Genomic DNA, 19,303 nt, shown 5'->3' on the forward strand with positions numbered 1-19,303 from the left:
TAATTAGAGCTCAGTTTAAGCCATGAAGCTGAAGGGCCACTCCTACAGACTCTCCTATCATGACATGTAACACTGACACCAGTAGGCAGTCTCGGTGTGTATGCAGAAATTCCATCCTCGTCCAAGCTGACTGCTGGCCTTTTGCAACTCTGCTTGAAATTTGGGCTCTTTATAATCTGAACGATAAATCTCTGGTGCTTCCCACTTGGGTTTTTTTCTGCTGCCTGTAGTCCCCGGAATATATGTTAACAGTCTATTGATGGAAATGATAATTAGGGGATTTGTCATGAGAAATGTGCATGAACTTTTCAAGCTGTCATTCAAAAAAAGATTTTTTACAGTCAACTCTCGATTATCTGTGGGTGCATTCTCTGAGCTGCAGATTAGATGTGCCATGTTTAAAAAATGCAGAACTCTTTCAGAGCCATTATAAAGTATAATGTACAATGTTTTCTTCTCTTTATTTATAACCTCGTGCTGCATCTTAAACTTGTTTTTTTTTAAGGTAAAGGTATTAAAGTATTACTTTCCTGAGGCCTTATTTACATATATTTTGTATTATTAGTTTTGCTTTTCTTTTGCTGTCCTCATTACCCCTGATGCTGAGAGCTGAACATATCAGCTCGTAGCATCTGTGGAGGAAGGTATGTGACATGGTAACCTTTTCCCAGCTGTTTTCTTCTAGTGCTGCATAAGACTTTCTGCAGCTCACAGACAGATGGGCTGGAGAGGAAGAGGAAGTGCTCTGCAGTGAAAGGGAAAAAAAAGGTCTGTACCTGAAGAAACACCAGTGAGTGACAAACAGCTGAAAGAGAAGGGATGTCTTAGAAACCATTTGTCAGGCTGAAGAAGCGTCAGCTTGTTAAAAACATGCCTGTTCAGTTAAAAGGATGAATTGACAGACGAAGGCTCAGTGCAAATTCAGCTGCCATCACTTCAAAAGCCCTCAGAGCTGAATCAGCAAATTTCTGTTTCCATACATAATGGATGCAGCCAGCGTGCCATTATGATGCCCACAAGAAGACTTGTGTTAAGCTCTTTAAATTAGCTGTTTATGATAGTCACACTCTATAGCTGTAACTTTTTTTTTTCCCTGGGCCTCCTTCTCATCTCATATCATCTCATCTCATTTCATCTCATGTCTTTTGTTTTTGGAGCCCTGGGAACAGCTGCCTAAGCAAGGATTTGGGGAAGGGAGTGGTACTGACTCAGTGCTACCACGCTGAGATTTTCAGCCATGCCTTTCATGCTCTCTCTGGCCAGTGGGCTGCCTGCATGTCCCCCTGCCCTCTGCTGCCGGTCCTGCTGTGAGCCCAGCCTGGGTCCAGCAGCACCACTGGACCGAGCCGCAGGGATCCTGCAGCGCCCGGCGACAGCACCGGGCACCCTCGGAGCCGCTCCTTCCTTCATCCCCTCACTGCCTCTGCTGCCAGACACCTTCCCTCTGCCACCACCTCCGCTCAAGGGTCCCTGTGTCACAGTGGGCTGGAGCCGCTGCCCCTCTCCCTCTGGGCTGTGGCTTGGGGTGTGCTGCCCTCCTGCCTGGCTGAGCCCTGTCCATGTCAGCGCTGGTGCAGCTAGCCCTGGAGAAAGACCCAAATTAACCTTACCCAGGCTTCAGCAACCTTTGGGTCCAGATCCCTGGTTCGATTATAGAGTTCCGTAAGAAATGAGGCCTGTCTTTTTTTCAGTGTTGCTTGAAGAGTTTGAAAGTAGCTCAGGATCCTCACAAAAAAATCCTGCTGAGTAAAGTATTATTGAATGATTGTCAACATTAATCCAAAACCTACTGCCCTATGATTGATTTAATCTCCTGTTTTGGGTTTTTTTTTTTTTTTCAGCTGAAGGAATGAAGAGCAATAAGAAAGAGTTAAAAAAAAAACCAAACCAAAACAACCAAACACTTTTTTCTGTGAAAACAAACAAAAAAAAGTATAAAGTTGGCACCTTTTTATTCGAATCAGAGGGTTTTCTGAACGCAACTTTTGGCTGATTTTTTTTTTTTTTCTTTAAACCGTTGGTTGAGGAGTGTCAACCAGCTCTAGTATCTCATGAAAGATGTTGCATTTAATAAAACTGCAGGCAGGGAGGCAGAAACAAGACGCCCATTCATCTCCCTTAGCCCCTTGCTCCCTTCCCCTGCTGCTCCTCTCGCTCCTGAGGGCCTGAGCCCTGTCAGGTGATGGGAGCCCTTCCAGTGGCTTCAGTGTGATTTGCAGGCCGAGCAGATGTTTTGCCAGCCACAGCTGCAGGGCAGCAGCCCGCAGGAGATAAGGGAAGCACACATCCCTGCCCGGGGCAGCCGTGACACCTCCGGAGGATTTGCTGTGTGGAGGCCGGCAAAGCGCAGTGGAGCAAGCAACAGCGCTGGCTAATCCCCAATCCCTTACACAGGCTTTTTGCTTCCCCATCTTGACCCTGGGGAGGTGAGAAAGCCGTGCTGCTGGTGGAGGAGGGATGGAGCACCCTTGCAAAGCTGCCTCCGGGTGCTTCTCCTTGCTGTCCCTCTCCAGAGGTGGGACCTATGGGGACGGCAAAATGCTTATGGACCCCGGAGGCGTAGGCAACGCTTCTGTTTGCTGTGCTATTTCAGGAAGTTTTCATAAGGTAAACAAGGGCCTCCTCTTGATTCATGGAGGTCATTAGTGAGCCGTAGGATGGTATTTACATTGCTGAGGTATTCGCACAGGCTCTCCCCCAGACGGCAAGTTCACCGGGGAGGAGGTGACCTTCAGCGTTTCTTGTTTTGCCCCGTATCTGGCACGCAGGGGGCCTGCCTGTTCGGCTGGAGTGCCTGGGTATTGTAACCAAAATAAATCATCCTTATCGTGGCTGGTGGCAACACTGCAATGGAAACAGAAACAGGCGCCTACTTTGCACTTTGTGAAAATGGCATCACTGTGAGGAGTGGGATGGGAGGTTGGAGGATGAACTCCAGGCAGCTGCAGCCACCACCTGTCCTGAGCAGGGCTCTCCTTTTTGGGGCCAGCCTCCCAGCTCGGCATGGATGAAACACTGTGCGTGACAGGGGAACTGACCTGTTGTCCAAACTAAAGCAAATGACTGCTGGGGAGTATTTCTAATGAGAGAAAAGGAGAGAGTGTGGTGGTGGTCTGGTTCAGCCTATCACAAGTTGACAAGGGAACCCCCTGACCCTCTGTCTCCCCCCTCCCTGTGGAAATCACAATACACAACTTTTCATTTTGGCTTCCTAGTCTGTTTCAATGAGCAATAGAACCCTTTAAGATTAGTGGGGTTTTTTGTGGATTTATATGGTTCTCGTAGTGCTGAGGGCTGACTGACTAAAGTGTCATAGTACTGAAGAAAATGAGCACCTGGAGAATCTACTCAGACCAACAGTGCTGTGAATACCATAATCATAGGAAAAAACTTTACAGTTTGCATTGCATGGAGCTGCATTCAAAACCAGCAACTCTGTATAAGAGCAGGCCCTGAGCTGAAGACGGAATTCTCTGATGCTCAGTAATGTGTAATAATTCTTTCCCTTTGAAGGAGGATTTGTAGAGACCGTGTCCAGCTGCACATTTTCATAAAGCTTGTAGCAGCAACTTCCTATCTCAGAGGCCAAAATGTTTCAAAGAGGTTTTTCCAGTTGGTGTCAAGGAAAACAGATGTGGGAAAGGTGGGGAGATGTGCAGGGAAGAAAGTCCTTGTGCTTGAAGCAAAGCCAGGTGAAGGAGGTCTTGCCTCCTACAATAAGCAAGGCACACATGCTGCTTGTAACTCCATGGTCTGGCCATAAGCAGGATGAGCATGAGGGACGTGGGCATTCAGGCTGTTGCATGCTTTGGTGTCTGTGGGTATGAGTTGTCACTCCCTCACTGTGGGCCCCTCAAACCCCAGAGGAAGGTGCTGGCTCCACCACCTAGGAGAGGGAAATCATGGGCATCCCCACTGCAGGGTCAGCCAGGGAAAACTTCTGCCTTGAGCCATCCCATGTGATATCCCTGGTGATGCTCTGCACCCTGGCAGAACCAAGCAGAGGGTTTTAAGATGAATTGCTTTAATGCTTCCACATTCCTCCTTCTCTCCCTGCCTCAAAGAGACAAACCTTAGCTTTGAAGCCTTTGAAATTACATCAAAGGATGAGATTTCCAGAGGAGCTTAAGGGAGTTGGGTTGTTTTGTCCCATTGATGGTCAAGAGGAGATGGGGAGATGGGTGCTTAATCCCTGGAGGTGTTTTGAAAATTTTGTCCTCTTTGTACATCCTTGCTGGGGAGGAAGTGAGAAGCAGCTGGCAGCTCCTTGGCTTTGTAGAAGGCAGATCTTGCCTTTTTTTCTGAAGATAAAACATGATGGATTTGAAAATTATGTCCAAAACTCAAGTTTGCCATGAAAACTTCCAACTGCTTTTTAAAGAAGGAGTATCTAAGAACAGCCTGTGACTTTGCCTGATACAAAAGATGGTATCTGTTGAAAACTGAGGTGCTGTTCCTTTCTCTCCTTTCGAATCACTGCGGGAGTTGTGTAACCTTGCCAGAATCCTCTCAACATGGAGGCTGTTACTCACGCAGGTTGTGCCACTTCTCGGCCTCTCTTGGTGTCATCTTTCAGCAGTACTTTAGTGTTACTTTTTGACGAAGGGTATCACCACACATTTGCTTCTGCTGGTGAGTATTAAACCCATGTGGTTTTAACCCATCACAGCCTGGAGGGGAAACTGCGGGAGCAGCAGCGTGCGCTCTTGGGATCATCTCACTGCTGCCAAGTGGCTGCTACCAGGCTGTCTGGGCAGCCTGAGCTGCAGACAGGACTTGCTGGGAGCTGTAAGTGCTGTTTTGGCCAAGCTTCTTCAGAGTGAAGAGCCACTAGGCAAGCATGGGAGCTGTGGGGCTACTGCTGGTGCCCATCCTTGGGGCTGGTGGTGGCCAAGAGGAGAGGCTATGGGAGGAGGTGGTGGCTGAGGGCTGTGGCCAAGGGCTGGTGCTGATGGGCTCTTGCAGAAAGGTGAAGGAAACTGGGCTGCAGCCTTGCTGTTGTGCTATTTTTGTTCAAGGTAATAACAGGAACTCCGCTGTAAATAAAAATAGACAAGTGAAGAATTTCCCGAGCCTGTCTCTGCTCATTTCTTTCCTGATGAGGAATTATCCCACTCCAGAAGAGTAAATCCTTTCTGTCTGCTCCTTGGAAACTGGGACAACAACACTGGAAGCGAAAGAAGAGATTATGGAGTTGTCACGAGGGCAACAGCAACATATTGTAGACTGGGTGCCAAAAATGCCTTTTTTAGAGCAAATAATAGCCGTGCTCTGCGGGGCTCATCCTGACAGCGTGAGGGCAGGCAGAGGCAGCCTCTGCTGCTCTCGGTGCCAGCCGCCCTACCGAGGCTGGGCTGGGTGAGGGCCCTGTCTCCCGGCTGCCCCGAGGGGCCCCGCTGCCGCTCCTGGCTGGGCTCCATCCCTCCCCTCCTGCCTGTCACCCACACTTGGCTACACCTCACCTTTGGAAGCACGTAGCATTCCTGCATCAGCTGATTATCAAAGAAGGTGTGGGAAGTGTGAACTTCCTTCCCCATGATATCAAGTGCCTTTTTCACAAAAGACATAATTTTGCTGCGAAGTCTGAATTTCTGGGGGCACTTTTTCCTTACCAGGGCTCTGATATGATCCAGGGCTCTGAAAGTCTCCCACCCTTAGACAGTGAATGTTTCTTTTGGTTAATAACTGCTGCTTAATCATAAAAGTGCATTAGCTGCACTATTCCCACCGAGCCAGGGGACTCTGATAAGAATTGGACTTACTGACCTTTGTCACAGTCTTCCATCTTGCCCCTCCAGTGGTGCTACATGGCGCTCGCTCGCTCCTTCTCAAGTGTCCTCCGTGTCTGGGGGAATCCCAAGTTACCAGGAAATGCAAAGGCATTTTAGAAGGAGTTCCAGCAGATGCTTTGGGGAACCTGCAGATGTGCTGCAGAGCCCAGATGGGATGTGGCAGAGTCAGAGGCAGCCACACAACCCTGCCGGAGGGCTCTGTGCAAAATGCATGCTCATGCTTCCCATCCCAGACAGGGTTTGTAGGGAGAGTTAGTGACTCACTAGGGGTGGGAGTCTTGTTAAAGCTGTCATATGGAGGGAGCTCCAGAAGCTCACCCAGTTTCAGATGTTGATTTTTCCATTCTCAGCTATTGACGGCTACAGCAACAAGATGGATAAGCCCATTGTTACTGTCTGTACAGAAAGTGAAGGACAAGTGACATCGACTTTCAGAAGAAAAGGCAGGAATGTTGTTGGATTTTTCTCCCCCAGATTGTAAGCAATAAGTTAGTGTTTTCAAACCCCTTATTTTTGAGAAGTTTGATTATGCTTTAAAACCAAAATGTCAAAACATAGAAGGCGCTGTATCTTCTCTGAAAGTGTGCTACCCATTTTTATAAAAAACAGTCACTGGCAATGATGGAAAGATGCTTTAAAGAGAGAGGGAAGGTTCTTGTTTCTGCCCCCAAATCCCAGCCACGAGATCAAACTTCTGATCAAAGTTTACAAAGTTTGAAACTGCAGAGTAAAGAGAAATGCAAAGCAGCTTGTGAATGGAGAGGTGTGAAATTGAGAGTGTGAAACAGCAGATCTGATCTGCCAGGTTAGCTTTCTCTCTCTACTGAGTTGCAACCCACAAAAGATCAGGCAACTCTGCCATACAGGATTTGAACTTGAGATGAGTTTAAAAAGGCCTGTATGAGATGGGTACCCGGAGAAAGAGGGATTTGTGTGCACGTGAAACCCTGCTAGCAGAGATGACTAGTTCTGGGAGGCTGAATACCACCTGAGAAGCCCAAGTTCTGTCCTTACTCATGAACACAGCTTTTGTCCATGTGGCTGTGGATGTTTGAGGGATGAAGCACACGGATGGTCTCAGCCCCTCTCCACCTTCTGCTGTCTACATGACTGATAGAGTGGATCTGGTGTTAAAGTGTTTTAGGCAAACATAAAGCTCCTCCGTGCCTCTTACCCAGGTTGCCTTACTGTGGAGCAGAAGATGATTGAGACTGACAGTAAACGCTGCAGGAGAAAAAGTGGGTGGTGGTTCTAATTTAGGGATGCTCTCTAATTTTACCCTTGCTCTCTAATTTTACCTCTTTTCTCTCTAATTCAAGGATTCAGTGTGCATTGTTTGGCTAAAGCTCAGTGAAGACTATGCAGAAAACTTCTGTATTCATCCACCGCCTTGCTGAAGCCTGGATTTTCACAGCAGCCTGTTACTAGCACTTCTGAAGAGCAAGATACTTATTCAGAACGTTACTTTTGTGCTTGTCAAGCATTTCCAGAAAAAAATCTTTGTGTTTTAATATTTCTTTTTCCTGGAGTTCATGAAAAAAGTATTTTCAGTTCAAAGCTTAGCCCTCTTGATGTTTTTTCATTGGTCTAGCCAAGCACTTACATCCACACTTAAGTGTAAATGAATGCCTAATAGAGTTAAAAGGAGGTTCAGGAGTGTCCCTTGCTGCCCTACTGAACAGGCATAGGCAATGTGTAAATGTAGGTGTCTCTCTGAATCAGAGCTAAGTGATAATATGCTCTCACTAGCTGAGACAGAGCAGTGAACTTCATGTGTTAACAAGGTGAGATTTCAGAGTGGAAGTGACATTAGAGGACAGGGAAACCAGTTTTTAATAGCATCCGCTGCACCTTGACATTGCTGCAAGACGAGAGTCTGAGCTGACACAGGAGGACTCTCAGACATGAGCTGGAAGTGATCTGGACGTTTTGCATCTCTGTTGGCTTTCTGTGTGGGCATGCAGAGGAGAGGATTTCTTCTGTTCTCATGTGTGGAGTCACACACCTTACTTTCTCATGGTAGGACAAATAGGCCGCCAAAAAAAGTAGGACACTTGGCCTCTCTCCTTTATGGGAGGTGCAGCGCAGATTGGCTTCTGAGAACTAGGACAGTGCCTCCAAAAGTAGAACAGCTGGTCACCCTGTTCGTGTGTTTGTTGACTTACAAATGTATCCTTTAAAGCTCAAGATTTAAGAGACATTTTTGGCCTACTTAGGGAAATGTTTTCTGAAAATAGGGACAGATACACTGGAACAGACCCAAACCTCTGCTTTTCTTCTGGAGCACTGAGTACAGCTAGCAACTGGAGGATCCACATGCTGGGCAAATAAACCCAACAGGTGCTCTGTGTCACTTCTTGCATATGGATTGATGCCACAGTGACAAATCCACTCTCCTTGTCTGGTAGGTGTTCACCTTTCAAGTAACAGAACATGGGCAGAAAGACTTGCACTGCAGTGTGAGATGATGCTTTGCTGCAGCAAAACTGTTACCTAATCAAATCTGTGTATGTGTGTACGGCATATTTATCTATCTATCTATCTATCTATCTATCTATCTATCTATCTATCTATCTATCTATCTACACAAAACATCTATTCAGTCAGAAACTGGCTTCCATTCAAGTACACAGACAGCATCCACAGAGGGAGGGTTTCATTCTCCGTTAAGGTCTTTCTCTAAGTGTAATTAGGTCCATAATGTCTACAATCCCATTTGAGCTCTAGCAATGCTGGTGGGATGCTAGTATGTTGTCCTGGTCAGTAGAATGTGCCTGGGGACCATGCAGCAGCCTGTGTGTGTAAACAGGAGCAAGGAGTTCAAACCAGGTCAGCTGACATAGTTCTTGGAAAGAAGCTGCTGTCCTCAGTGGTTGAGAAAAACCCCTCCGTGGCTCCTGTAATGATGGCCATTAATAGTTCCACCTGGTTGTGACTTGGAGTAATCCCACAGGAGCTTCTCACCTTGAGCCAGAGGTTACTCAAAGTCATTGTGCTGCTCTGAAGTCTAGGTTCACTCTTTTGGGACTCATCATTAGTCAAGTCAGGTATGAGGCTGAATCTTAATAGTTAGAGAGGGAGGCTAATAGAAAGGGAAGCCTTCCAATTTTTTTTTTCTCCAGTAAGTGTGGTATGGTAATGAATTTGGAGTCTAGTGGCTCCAGTTGGAGTGGGAAGCTCACTGCATTGAGAGCAGGTCTTTAATCCACATAAAGAGGTGTTTCATAAGCCATATGTGATGCCCTGCTTTGAATATTAATACCAGAGTACTTATTCAGCTCACAGCCATTTCATGGAAATGCCATGCCTCTATGAGGCCAGACAGAGCCCTTGGGTGCTCTAGTTTTGGCTTTTTTTGCAAAGACAGTTTCAGGTTGTTCTGTACTCTTAATTCAAAATTCTCATTCAGCTTAGAGTCTCTGAAACCACTGCATTTATATTACATAATGTTAACTGATTTTAGACTTAATGAAAATGTGAAGGAGACTATAGGACAGCAGGCTTGGTCTACTTAGCCAAGTGACCTGTTAGTTATATACTTCATGAAGTTACTTAATCTTCTACAGGGCAGGCTCTTCTAAAATGAAATAACACAGGAGGCAGGGACTGTTCTGGCAAGCACTCGTGTTTTTAAAGGCCTTCTGCAAAAGCCAGAGAATGAATATTCAGTGTGAACTGAGATGCATTCTAGCTGTGTCAGCCGTGCAGCTTTTGTTTTTTACATTTATACCTGTGGGCAGAGCTGGGGAAATTGCAGCTACAGAGCTCCTGGTGTAGCTCTCACTAGGTCCCAGTGCCATTCATCCAGAGCTGGGGACACTGCACCTATGGCAGTGGCAGGCTCAAAGTGAAGTGGAGCTCTTAGAAATGTACGTGGACAAGCCCGGTTGTTTTTAATACTAGCATATGCCTGTGATAATGCCTGGGGAAGATGGTTTGGGCTGCTGTGCTGGGCCTTGGTCATACTCCAGCTCAAGCAGTCAAGAATCAAGTCAGCTGCCTTGTGGGGGATCCTTCCCACAAAGCCAGACTTAGTGAGCAATGAGTGGGTTGTCACTTCTGTGCATCGATTGTTACAACTGTTTTTCTCTCCCAGTGCTGGAAAAGGAGGATGTAGCACGTATTGCTTTTCTCTGCGGGTGGTTACTGCATTTAAATGTGCTCCCTATTAAAAAGTGTCATTGTTATTTGCCAGTTGTGGCTGCAAAGCACTCTTGTTCTCTGGTGACTAGCAGGACACAGCACATACTTGAAGCACAAGAATCCTGCTCTGAGGCAGGGCATAAACTAATCCTAGCCTTGACACTGATTAACAAAATAAGTAAAAAAATAGTTATGGAAGGAACATTTGTGTGCAAATCTCAAGGACACAGACCTTTCCAGCTGTGCTCATCAGCAAACCATCTCATCCTCTTTTATTTATCCTCATGTATTTATTCATGCACGAGGCAAGAGGGTCACTTAATGCTTCGGACCAAATCCTTCCGAGTTTCAGTAGTGTAGCCTGTGATAGAAGTGGTGTACGTAGGATCACCTTCCAGCGACTCTTCCTGATGATTGGGGAGGGCACAGCCACACCACCAGCCCAAAAAACTTCAGCCTGGGTGGGTAAGTGCTTGCAGAGAGGGGGGCCTGGAGCGCCTGTGTGAGCAACCACAGCATTATTCTGCTGAGCCTGATAAGAAATCCTACCTGGGCCTACGACAGCAACATAATATGATAAGGAGAGACAGGGGTATCCTCCCGGGATTTCTAGGCACACGGCATGGTGTGGAGTTGTCCTGGGCTCTTCATTTCCCCAGCAAGATGGAGGTGCAACTTGCAAAGAACACTGTGAGGTGAGAAAGCAGAAAATAAAGAATGGAAATGTCTACCCAAACCATAACTGTCTGCTGATGAGTTCAAGGAGCATAAAAGCACCATTCTGAATTTTTAAAGCATGTCAGCTAACCCCGCTTGAATTTCAACAGGAGAGTAGGATGAAACAGCAGAGAGGATTGAAAACCTCAGGTGTGCTGCAGGCAGAGGGAGTTTCAATGCCTCTGCACCCCAGGGAGGCAGGTGGGAAGGTGAAGTGGGTGCTGGATGTCATAACCTTTGGAAGATCCCTTTCACCTACCTGCCACTTGGATATGGTCCTCTGGCAAGTCCCTTCTCCTCCCCTGGTGGGTGTATTTCATTTCTTGAGCTTGTCTGGGAGGTGGACCAGCAGTGCTTTCAGGAGGCAAGGAGACTGTGCAGAGACAAAAAAAGAGGCAACATGGCTTTGAGGGAGATGGAACAGTGGTCAGAGACAGCTGAAAGTCTGCTCACTCCCTGAGAGGGAGGGTCTGACCTCCTGGGGCTGAGAACTGCTGGAAGTTGAACAGCTGTGTTCTTTCTCCCTGCTCATGTGCTATCAGCTTGAGAAAATATCCAGGATTGTTTGTTTTATGACTGTCCCTCATCTGGACATGCAGGGAAAGCTGTATCAGGTGGAACAGAGATGCTGCCCCCAGATAAGTGCCCTTGCCTGCAGTGGGGGCAGTGCCCTTTCTTCTCTGTTATACCCAACTGCATCATCTGTTCCCCCTTCCCTGTCTAGGGTTATCTGGCTCTTTTTCTGGGTTTTAGGGTCTTTGCTCAGCTCTGACCACAAGGGTACTAAAAAGAGATGGCTGAAAAGGCTACTCCTGGTGAGGGAAAGACTAAGGTGCTGGAGGGACTGATGAGCAAGGAGATTGGACTGGGTGTAAAAAACAGGTGTAGGATGGTTAAATGATCACCTCTTCTGTTAAAGAGAATTTGAGGTCTGGGAGCTTATTTAGAGGGTGTGGGATTGGGATAGGATGGCAGTAAGCCCAGCCTTTAGACTGGAAAGGATTTAGGTCTTTCTCCCTTTACTGCTTCAAGGAGTTTGTGCCATGCATAGAGTGGGACCATCAGCGGGAGCACCGGGCAGGGAGGAGACAGCATGACTTTCTAGCAACTCACCTCTGCCTTTGTGAAGGCAGTGGTGGAGCTTCCAGGAAAGCAGAGGCTGTGCTCACGGGAGCTGGGTGGTTCAGGAACTGGGAAGTGTCAGGAGCTTGTCATGACAAACAACAAATCTAAGGAGAAGGATTCATTTTTCAAGACTGAAGTAGGCACATAAAGTGGCATGAGGGTGATTTATGTACTTAAGCAGGGTTTTGGCATTTGTGCCCAGCTTTGTGGTTCTTTTCCTCATTCACTCAAATGCATAAAGACTGAACAAATGTTTGGTAAACAGGAACCCAAGGTTTCAGCGATGAAAATCTTTAACTCTCACCCACAGAGCTGCTTGCAGCATTGGCTTGGAAATGTTTTTGAGAAGATGATGATTTCCTCCCCAGTCTCATGACTGGGGTAGCTGTAGCCATGACCCCCCACATTTCCTCACGGCTGCACCTCCACCAAGCTGCCAAGGGCTGGAAGAAGAGAGAAAAGTGTGTGGTGAGGTGGAGCCCTTTGGGTCAGCCTCCATCGGCGCTGGCAAGGGCCAGCTCGGAAACTTGCACAGCTGCTGCCCGGGCTCGATTTGGGCTCTGAATAACTGGAGAGCTTTCCATCACCAGGGCTGTCGGGTCAGGTATTTGCAAACACTTTCTTTGGTGGTTTCTTTTTAGTGTGGTTGCTGGACAGGGAGGACAGGATAGAGAGAGGAACCTTTCATCCTTCAGCTTCTGCAGCATCCGGCGTTTTCATGAAACCACAAAGGATGTTAAAGAAAAAAGAACAAGCGCTCTGTTTATAGGGATTTAGATGTCAAAACAAAGAGGGGGCTGTGTTGTTCAGTGATCACTCAGAGTCAAGGAGCCAGGAGACTGAGGTTCACAGGAGATGGGCTTTCAGGCTGAAGCCCACCCTCCCCTGGCCACAGTTTGCTGCCCCTCGCTTGTGCCGCTACAAGGGTTGGCAGAGCTGGCTGGCATATCCACTTTATATCCACTGTGCTGCTCAGCACTGCTGTGCATATTAAAGAGTCTCTCAGGAGGATGACTCTAAATTTCTGCAGCTGCCTGGGAATTTGTCTTGTGCATGAGCCCCTTGCAGGACACGTTGGACACAAAGGAGAAGCGTGCAGCACCCAAACAAAGAATGCATGGGAAAGGGAGTGGGGCAATATGTAGACCACACACTGACATCTGCTGCTGCACTGGTTGAGAGCAAATGTTTCTTTCCACCACCTGTGCTCAGTGCAGAATGTTGTGTGAGCACTACAGTAGGAGGTAGCACAGAAGCAGGTCTAATGGCAGTAGCAGAGGTTTCTGCTCCCAAGGGTAGTCTGGATGCTTTTTTTAGGAGCATTGCACCAGGACAATGGCAGTGGGAGGAGAAGGGTGATGACAGCCTGCGATTCTTAATCTCTTATTTATCTCTCCTCACTGTCCAAGCTGACTGAAATGCAAAATGAAAGCAACTGAGCAGCATAAATCAGATGCTGGAAGTCCTTTTCATGATCTACACCCAATGCCACCACCTCAGCTCCTGGGCTCTGGGCTGAGGTGGCCAGCAGGGTGTGAAGCTGCCCCAGCCCACCACTCACCCACCACTTCAGTCCTTGGAGGAGCAAATTGCAAACCAAGAAATGGCCTGCAAACATCCCAAGCCACCCAGTGCTCTTTTGTAGGTATTTGTGGAGAAAGGCATTTTGGAGGGATGCAATATAGATGGCTGCAGTGCCATTGCAGGCTGAAGGTCTGTCCAGTCAGTCCTGGTGGTGGCTACAGGAGCCTGCCTGCTCCCACACCCCAGTGGCTGGCATGATTCCCAGAAAAGCAGTGGCAGCACAAGGGAAGAGCATGAGAGAGGCACAGCCGTGGGTGCCCTGCACCAAGGAGCATCCACACTCTGCCTCCAGCTTGGTGCATCAAAACTTTTCCATCTGAATTAAAGTTGCTCTGTTTTCCTAGATAAAGAGAGCCCTGCCCACTGACAAAATTCGTGGTTTCTCCTCACTGCTGGAGTGTGGTAACTCTTAGGAAAAAGAGTTGCAGGAGGCAGAACAAATGAGTAAGTTTTCACTCATATTTTTTAGTCACCCAGCAGCCATAGGACACCTCATTTAAGTGTATTATCAGCAACCCAGGCATTTCAAACAGCAAGCAGGATGGTGTGTGTGTGTGTGTGTGTGTGTGTGTGCTGCCTCCAGATGCTGCTGACCTGTGTGATGCACACAGACCCTCTCTGTGCATCCCAAAAGTGTCTCCCAAGCCAGAGGGCAGGGACAGCAAGGAGGGTGTCAGGCAAGAGCCCTCCTTTGCTTTGCAGGGAGGGTGAGCAACCACTTCTGGCCTTTCCTGAGTGCTCAGCCCCCTTCCAGGGTTCAGACTGCCCTGAGTCAAAGGGCTGGCCATGCATGGTGCTCTGTATCAACTGGACTACATCCAAATCACCTCCTGTTAGCCTGCAAGGAAAATACTGGGCTAAGAATGTTTTAGAAGCCTTTGGAAGGGTGAGGGCTGAATCAAATGCTACTGTTTTATTATCCAATTTTCTTTTAACAAGCTGTCCATTCACAGAGTGCCAGTGAAATTTGGAAGTCCTATTTTGGGTGTGGAAGAGACTTCATAATTTCTAGTACTTTTGGAACCTGTGAAAGTTATTTTCTTTTTGGGTTTATGTAAAAACATTTCCAGAGTCAAGCATGTGGGGAATTTCTGAGGAAAAGGTGTGGAGATACAGTCTAAGTAGTTTCCATAGTTTTCATCATCTTGGGAGAGAAAAAAATCACATATTTTACAAGGGTATTTTTTTCAAAAAAAAGGCTTGATTAGGAGTCTCCACATTACATAAGTGACTTAAGGCTGAAGATTCAAGCTAATTAAACACATTTTTGGTGTACCATGCTGTCTGTACAGATACTAATTAATCTAGTCTAAGACTTTTGGTCCCTTTGTAGTCAGGTATTCTAGCCAGGTGATTTTAGCCAATCAGTCATGAATTTTTTTCAGCACTGATTTTGTGAAAAGTTTGAATTTGCTCCTAGAGGGTTCTGTTGGCTCTGATGGACAGTCATGCTGGTCCACAGTGCTTCTGCACAGCTATCAGAGTAAATGTGCTTGTGAATTTTGGATGTGTATCCCACACAATTGTCTCACCCACGTGCATGACTTGAAAAACACACATAAAGGCAGAATCTTTACCTGGGGTTCCCTTACAGTTAAATTTCTTTATTAATTAGCAGATATTCCTGCCCACCAAGAGCATCTACCAAGTCATCGGCCAAAGGAATTCCTAAAAGACTATGGGACTGACCATGAGGTAGCCAGAAGGTCAGTGAGGTCTCAGGTAAACAGCAGCATGGGAGGGGCAACTCCAAATTCAGCAACATCATCCCAGTCTTGCATGCTAGTGAATCCCATCAAGCTAGCCAATCTTTCCAACAGAAAAGTTTTCCAGGCCTTCCCATCAACATTTTTCATAGCTAAATTTCCGTGGATCACACCTTTAGTGTTCTCTTGAAATATATTTTGGTGTCCTGTAAATGTGTTATCACTCAGAGACAGCATAAAGTGCCTTCAGACACTAGGCAGAGAGCCAAAACCTGTCCTTGGATGAATATTTGCAATTCCTCTTGACTCCGTGTTATCTGAAGGTCAAGTTGGACCCAGACTGAAACGTTAAGTCAAAGCCAAAGAAGTTTTAGGAGGACAAAAGTAGATATCAGTAGTGCCCACTTGTTTTTTTTTTTTCTGCTGGTGGGAGGTAAAATGTGAGTAAAAGGAGGCAAAGGGAACACCCAAATGCATCTCATAGGATTCTATGATCCTTGGCTTCTAGCTGTTGAAGTGCAAGGTATTTTGCTCTTACCTTATAATCTGTGCTGAGCTCTTCCATAGCCTATTTTGCCAACATTGAGCCCAACAGTGTCTTTGACTGAATTCATATTTTTTGTTTTTTCTGCTGACTTTTGCTGTCAGGTCCATCCTGCTGGGTGACACTCCTGTGCAAAGATAGGGGTGCTTGGAAGAGGCATTCAGCTGGGTGCACCTCCTCCCTCCCAGTGTCAGGAAGGCATATCCAAATGTAATCCTATGTGCAGACAGCAGCGAGTCAGTGGTACCAAATGCTGTCTGCTGAACACCAATGCTGTGTGTGGCCAGCATCTTCTGGGACTCGATCCTTTGCATGGAGATTACAAACCAGAGAGCTGCCCATGGCTCCCCTTGCTGCAAGCCCCAGCGATGTGCCTCTGCCTGGGGTTGTCACAGGGAGAACTCCCCTGCTTCTGTCCTCATTCATGGCTGGGCTGGCTCCCACACCCCATTGCCATGCCAGCTGGGGAGGGCTTCTCTCACTAGGAAAACACCTCCCTGCCAGCTGCTGCCCTGGGGCCTCCGGCGTGTTCCTCGCCGGTCTCAAAGTCATCTCCGAATGGCAATGACTCTTCTGAAGCCCCCTAAATGAATTTGCTCTTTACAGATAACTGGTTAGCATTGGGACCTAGAATATTGCCTTGTGGTTGCTAATTTACCTGGGTCAGAACTGAGCTGGTGATTTATTCAGGAAAGACTTTATATCTGCCTCCTTAATGCCTGCCTTGCTGCTTTTCCTCTCTCCCTGATCTCTCTTCCGATCCCCTTGCTCTCACATTCTGGGTATTTCCAGCTACCTCTGAATGAGGCATTAATGCAGACAAATATTACTGCAAGGAAGTAATGGCCAAATACTCTCTGCATCATCTATATGCATTGGTTGGGGAGTGATTTTTCATTTCATACATCATTTGCTATTTCAGCATGTGGCAATTCTGCAAAATAAGGAGGAGAATTAGAGAGCTGAAGAGCCCACCCTTTGTTCTTGCTGTTCCCAGCACTTGCAGGCACAGGGTGATTGTTGTACATTTTCTGGCCTGAGAAGCCTGGCCTGGCCTGAGATGCATTTGGATGAGCTCATGTGAAACTTGATTAAGACACCCTGCACAACTTTATTCTTGTTTTCTTCCTGTCTTTCTGCCTCTCTCTCTCTCCTTTTCTGGGCTTTAACACAGCCATGTAGTTTTAATCTCATTCCCCAAACCTCCCCTTCGCTGTATTCTGCATTTTTCAGTGTAATTGGTCCCAGCATATAACACACAACTATAAACTCTTTCCCCTAACTCCAATAAGAGCTCATACCCAAGTGAAGTAATCTTTCCCACCTGGGCTGCTCCAGTGGTTTCATATCACTTAATTCTCCCTCATGAGTTGAGGACAAGTTCAAGGTAACATCTGCTCGGCTTTATGTTGGTTGTGTTTGTACTGGAGGTCCCTCGGTTCCCATTGTCAAGCAGGTGAAAGGAATGGCTTTGCCAGAGTTCCACATTTTCTGGGAACATTTTCTGGGAGATAACCCACTCTGCTGGGCTCCCCCTGCTATTAGAGGCCCCATTAAAATCAAGGATGTATGTTCAGTGAATTTATTCTTCTGGACTGCTGTGCTTGTTCCACCTTCCTATTTCCCCCTTGAGTTTCTCTATGAATTCATTTCCTGCCTGCTCTGTCCCTGTTGCTGGTGGCACTGGGCTGAGACAGGAGCTGAGCCACCCTGCCCTTGGCAAGCTGCAGGCTTTGGTGGCCCTGCACCTTGCTGTGGTCCCGCAACTGGCAGTGTTGGCCTGTCAGCCACACTTCTGAGCCTCCTTTCAAGTGCTCTGCTGGAAAGCACTACCAGATTTGCTTTGTGGGGACTGCTCCTCAGAGGCAAAGCACACCCTCACACAATGCTCTGCTGGCAATGCCCACAGACCCTGCAAAAGCTGTGGGCAACAAGGCTCTCCTGCAAAGCATTTCAGGGGCCTGTTGATCCTGGGGATGTATCTGAAGGTCATCTCCTCTGCCATATTGCAAGTGTGGTGGGAACCAAGGGGTGTCTTTCTGAAGATCTCTCCTCCTCATGGACTCACATGCCATGCAGAGCTCATTCATCTCTGCAGTGTGCTACTGAACGCCTTGAAGTGAGCCATCATTTCATTTTCGGTGACTTCCTAATGTGTTTGTTCCTTTTTATTCTCCAAGCAACAGCAGAGTCATTGCTGTATTTGGCAAAAGAACAAAGCCTTATTGTTCAAAGCCTGTGTGCTCCAATATCAGCTGGGACAAACACACCATTGCACTCCTAGACCTCCATCTCAAAAGCCAGCTGGACAAAGAGTGAAAAGCCTCAAAATCACAAGCTAGAAAAGCATTTACCTTTATCTTCTCTCTAAAAGACTCTCGAGTAGTTTTATATCTGTGCCTTCTTTCTGTTAGTAATACGTCTCTAAAAACCTGAAAAAGCATCTTTCTCTGTATTGATTTGTCCCTCTGAGCAGCACAGATTTCTCCCCCTCCAACTGACATGGCTCATCCTGTTGATTTGCTTATGCAACTCTGTTATCAATGAATGTCAGTGTGGCTCTGGTCACACAAAGTGGGCATGTTATCCTTTTCTTGGTGATTGCCTGGGATCAACAGCCCTTCCCAGGAGTCTCCTCCACAGGCAGGTGCTGGGGTGACGCCTCAGCTCTTGCACAGCTCAGTGCTAGCCTGGACCCTGGCAGGCAGCAGTGGACTAGCCCCAGGAGGCTACTGTATCTCTGGAACTGCTTTGTGGCTGACCAAAACGTGCAATGCTAGTATAACATATCTCATATCGATACAATGCCCAATTTTCCTGTCATAATTATGCCTGACATACTTATCTACACCTTAAAAGTGTGAACCCAGGCTTGCTTTGCCGCAGAGTACCTATATAATTCTCTCTCCATAAGCCAATACTCTCAGATTTCAATTATTTTTGCTGGTTTTCCCAGCTCCTCCTTGAGCCTGGCAGCCACGCTGGTCAGGAGGCAGCCAGAAAAAAAGCTTGCACAACAGCGATCAGACAGTTGCTTATCTCTCTGCCCTGGGGTATGTCATGCAGCCCAAAGCCACACCGAGTCTTTTTCTGTTGACAAATTGTAAAGTCATGTTCAATTTCCTGAACATTTCATGTTCAATGCTAACCCTGCAAAGTGTTTCAATGCATTTGGGTCTCCTTCTCCCATAGAGGGTCTTAATTTTGGACTACTTCTTTCCAAGACGTATTATTTTGTGTGTCCTTTTGAGCTAGGTCATTTTCTCCCCATGCCACATATCTTTTTTTGTCCTTTTTGTGTTATTTTCCACTCCTGGCTGGTAATTGCATCTCCTCCCCACTGTAGTATCAGTTGCAGTTTTAATAAACACACTGTCTAATGCTTTTTTCTAGATCATTAATGAAGATGGTAAATAAAACTGGAGTTAACACCAGTTTCTAGTAATAACCCTACTGGATGCCTCCCCACAAGCTGACAGTTTTGTCGCTGATCACTATTCATCACCCAGCCCGAACGTCAGTGTCCCCGTGTGAGGTAATTTATATTCATTTAAAACCATTCATCACAAAATTGGAGAAAAACATGGCTAGAAAGGACTTCAAGAGGCTGATTTCAGAAATATTCCAGAAGCTTCCAGCCTGCTTTTAAAGACAGGCAAGGATACAGGTTTTTATATCCTTGCCAGGCAGGT

The 19,303-nt window shown here is 46.9% G+C and overlaps 2 long non-coding RNA genes across 2 annotated transcripts; both read left to right on the forward strand.

Annotated features, from left to right (window-relative positions):
• Nucleotides 1–1,823: 1,823 nt before the first annotated feature.
• LOC147654897 (uncharacterized) lies at nucleotides 1,824–9,985 on the forward strand. Its single transcript, XR_015283362.1, has 2 exons — nucleotides 1,824–6,269; nucleotides 7,112–9,985. It is a non-coding gene; the product is annotated as an uncharacterized LOC147654897 (long non-coding RNA).
• Nucleotides 9,986–11,618: 1,633 nt separating this feature from the next.
• Nucleotides 11,619–18,529, forward strand: LOC147654898 (uncharacterized). The gene is made up of 4 exons (XR_015283363.1): nucleotides 11,619–11,659; nucleotides 12,088–12,381; nucleotides 13,706–13,805; nucleotides 14,977–18,529. It is a non-coding gene; the product is annotated as an uncharacterized LOC147654898 (long non-coding RNA).
• The last annotated feature ends 774 nt before the right edge of the window (nucleotides 18,530–19,303 follow it).

The sequence above is a fragment of the Cyanistes caeruleus genome, chromosome 2, assembly GCF_971803275.1.
Source record: "Cyanistes caeruleus chromosome 2, bCyaCae1.hap1.1, whole genome shotgun sequence".
Lineage (NCBI taxonomy): Eukaryota > Metazoa > Chordata > Aves > Passeriformes > Paridae > Cyanistes > Cyanistes caeruleus.